We start from the raw sequence: 4,402 nt of genomic DNA, 5'->3' as shown, positions 1-4,402 counted from the left end.
TCTCTCTCTTTCTTTCCCTTTTCTGCTTTCTTCCGGGAGCCATACTTTTATCTCTCTGAGAATTGATTACATGTTTGGTGGGGTTTTTTTGTTTTTTTCATGCCCCCATATTTCTCTTGCCTCTGAGTTCGTTTTCTCCTAGACGTTCATTCCAGATGCTGTCTTCCATGTAGGCAGTTGTTCTCAGAGTCTGGCAGTCCTTGGCATTCCATTTATATTTAAGAGTGAGATACCAAAGCTGATGGGAAGCCCTGAGTGGGCAGGACTTGTCCGCTGGTGGCTTGTCACAGGTGTTTAGTGAGCTGGTCCTTACGTTGGGGGACCCCTGAACTGCAGAACCTGTAGGTATCTTTCTCTGGGGTCATTTGTTTCTGCAAAGAAGAATCTTATCTCCTGTGCTGCCTGGCTGCAGAGTTTTTGAAAGTGGTATTTTTGAAGTGGGGCTAGCAGTCTCAATATTTGGCACAAGCCAGTGTGCTAAATCCCTTTGGTTTGAGTCCAGCACTCACCCCTGCCCTCTACTGTGTGCCTCTGAACGTGGAGAACCTTGGGTTTATTTACTCTTGGAGATACACGAGTGTCTCCTATGGGGATGGGTAAGATAGTCACCTGGCCTGGCAGGGTGGAGAAGGGTGTGGGGCATCTAAGTACTCCTTTTGCAGACTTTTAACTAAATGCCCTGTTTTCAGCCTTGAGATTCAATCCCAGCTTCCACAGTACCTGGTACCCCTGAGTCTCAAAAATGGCTAAAGTTCTGAAGGGCTCAACTGGCTTGCTTCTCATTGTTCTTAGCAAGTTCTTCAGTAGGCCTTCCCATCATTCTACAGGTCCAATTGATTCTAAATGAATGTGGGTTCATACCAGAACCAAGACCAAGAGGCCACATCGGGCATCAGCCTAACCCCTCCACCTTATGCTGTGAAATAAACTCCTTACCTGCGGTTAGGATACTGTGATGATGTATAAGGCCTTCAGAAGGTGTGGGGATAGATGGAGTTAGCAGAGGCACGACAAGTAAGGGACGCAGTTCAATTATAGAATATTTAGTCCACTGAGGGCAAATCCCATCTCCCTCCTCGATGCATCTGGAAGCTGGCTGGTCTGCTCTGAGCAGGCTGCCATATTGTAGTTTTACCAGTCAATCAAATTGGTTGATTTTTTCCTGAAGGAAAATTGGCATACAGCCAAGGTAGAAACCAAGATAGCCTCAACCAGTAGAAGTCCGCGCTTTTAAGTCTGTGCTTTATCTCCTTCCCTGTACCATTGTTTACTTTGTTCACGAGCCCATGGTAAATCATCTGGCTGCTATAGGGAGGGCAACCAGCACACCATATTATCGGAGCCGCTTCCACTATGAGAGCCTTTTGTTGAGCGTTTACATGAGATATGAATATTTTTAGGTTTGGAGCTCGTTCCAAGACATCTATTGACATGGTCCTCCATACTTTCTTGACCAGAATTTTTAAATCTTATTCCTTCCTTTTTCAGCATTTGGCCAGATGGTAAGCTACTGTCTAGGAATAGGTGTAGATTCTGACCCTAGATAATATCTCCTTCCAGGCAAAGTGGGTGATATTGTAAACTCATCGAATTCTACCACCTGGGAGGCGTGTTCTCCTTTACTGTCCTTTAGGGCTACCCCAAGAGGGCCTGTGACTGATGCAGTTTACTTCATGCTCATTCAAGCAAAGTGCAGGGCCGTCTCTTCCTGGGCCAGGAATAGATGGCCCAGGAATAAGAGTTTCCATCCTAAGTCAGCCAGTCAGAAGGGACACCCTGTGTGAGGTCATAGGTCCAGATTTAGGGATGGTGGTGGCAGGTTGTTGGGGTTATAGGGATGCTATGGGTGTGAGCAACCTGCCCATATTTCCTTCAGCGCCTGCTTGGGTTAGATCCTGTATACATCACTTCCACTTTACCAGGCAGTGTTCATAGGTCTCCCGACTTTGTTGCTAAGTGGGTCAGATGGCAGTTCAAAATAAACAACTTGAGTGTCATGGTAACCTGGTGTCCTGTAATCAAAAACTCTTAGTCTCCCCTGGAGTCCAGTAGCAGTCCAGGAGTTCTTTCTTGCAGTTGGGGACATGGCCTTACTCCACTCTCCTAGGAGCTGCTGCCATGTTCATTCAAGGCTGGCTGCAGGCTCCACACAGTATCCTGATATGCTCTGTACACTGCCCATAGCATTTCACCTGATGGGTTGTCACAGTGGTGACAAAGCCACTGGACTTACACCCCTGGTTATCTTTAGAACGAACGTTCTCTTGCTCTGGACCCCCACAATGGAATTTTTAGGGGTAACCCAGTAATTGGGTAGCGCAGAACACACAAATATGGTATATGCTGCTCCACCATCCAGAAGACCCCTCAGTTATTGATATTCCTTTATTGGTGGAATAAAGGTATACGTGGCAATTTGAAAACATATCTACACATTCTTTAGCATACTTCCCTTCAAGGCTAATCATCCTCCCCTAGAATGTGGGCTGGAAGTGATGCTTTGTGACTCATGAGGCCAGTTTAGAAAGAGGGGACAGCTTCTGCCTGGCTCACTCTCTCCTGGGGTGTTTGCCGTTGGAATCTAGTCACCATGTTGTGAGGAAACCCAAGTCACATGGAGAGAGCACATGTGGGTGTTCTGGCCAGCAGTTCCAGTTAGACCCTAAAGCCTTCAGATGATTCCAGCTACAGCCAGCTACAGCCTTTGAGTCTTCTGACTGAGGACCCAGACATCATGGAGCAGATCCAAGCTGTTCCCATTGTGCCGTGTCCAAATTCCTGACCCTGAAATAATAAATGAGTGCTATTGTTTTAAGCCACTGTGTTTCGGGGTAATTTGTTATGCAGCCATAGATAACCAACACAATGCAGCAACTTGTCCTTCAGAAATATTTGACAGCCCCTATTCTAGATGAATACATGCTAATCACCAGGACTGTAATGATTTGCTTCAGCAACAGAACCAAACTTAAAAGAACACATGCAGTTAAAGGCACTATCTGATTTAGTTGTAATATTCAACTGTTCTTCTCTAAGACCCACTGGTTTTTTATGTCGGCCAACTGGAGAATTATAAGGAGGTACTATCATAGGAATTGATATGTCTGCACCTTTCTTATCTGTGATGGGACACTGATTTCTGCTCTTTTCCTCATAGGGTAGTGTTCTGGTCTTGATTGGGAGGACAGGATGCCTGTAATGGCTTCCACTTGGACCATCCTCTCATAGTAACCTTTCTGTACTGTCTGAAAGCCAGTGTGGGAATCCCACCCTTCGCTGAGTATATTTCTTCCTGCACTGCACTTGAGGTCTGGTGAAAACATCGCAAGGTAGGTTCAGGGCTCTGTCCAGTCCACAGTGATACAAAATCACATCAAAACTCTTATCACCTGACTCTCATGAGCACCTACTCTGAGGCTGACTTCAGTGATTCCTTGGGTCTTTTGGAATTACTGTCATTTACAACTGGCATCCACTAAAAAGTGTATTTCTTTTCCCAGTGCCTGTTATTCCAGAAAAATTGGCTGTGGGTCCACTTGAGAAAGGCTAGGGCAAAGGTTTTCATGACTGGCAATATTTTAAAGTCCTTCCTCAAAGATGTGTGTTTTCCTTTTCATTCAAGAGGCCCTGGTTTTGTGAAATGACTCACTTCTGAGAATTTGGACAGCGGCTGCATTCTCTACCAGAGCAATCAGGACAGGTCTGATTTTTGCCATACTTGAAATTTTCTTAAGTAAGACATGATTTAATTCCTGGGATCCCCATGATGAATGAACACAGAGTTTTCTGGATGTCAGATCACTCCTTGGGCCCAGATCACCATCCTTTTCCTGTTGGCTTCCATAATGGCCACACCTGTGTTGTTTCTGGAGGGTAAAACATCCACACTTAATATACTCCCTACTCATTGAGGTCAAGGATTGTATTTCAGTGATAGCCCCTCCTACCACCATTCCAGATGACCTTCCCTCTCCAATCTTGTCTTCAAGACAGAAGGGTCTTCTCTGCTGTAGAGAGGAAGAGAGTGAGGTGAAGTAGACTAGTCAGAACCCACGTGACAGAGGTAGTGTAATGTTCAGTCTTCCTCTAGGTTATTCCAGAGGATCCCTGGCCCTTCACACTTGCCTGGCATGGACAAGCATTTGGTCTGTATTCGCCCAATCAGCAAACTCATAGAACTTTAGCCATCGAGTTCAGTATTTCTAATGAGTGCACATATCAGTAAATTCAGCCGAGTCCAAAATTCGCTTCGCACTTTTATTAAGCACTCTCAAAATCCAAACTCAGATTTTTGATAATATGTATTGAACAATTTCTGTAATTCCTTATGGAATTTTCTTCCCTTCTCTGATTCTGCATTTTATCTTCTGGGTCATGTTGAATTTGAATGCTGTTTATTAGG

Source organism: Lipotes vexillifer, unplaced genomic scaffold (genome assembly GCF_000442215.2).
Source record: "Lipotes vexillifer unplaced genomic scaffold, Lipotes_vexillifer_v1.1 scaffold942, whole genome shotgun sequence".
NCBI classification, from domain to species: domain Eukaryota; kingdom Metazoa; phylum Chordata; class Mammalia; order Artiodactyla; family Lipotidae; genus Lipotes; species Lipotes vexillifer.
The sequence above is the reverse complement of the archived record's forward strand: the minus strand, read 5'-3'. Positions refer to the sequence as shown.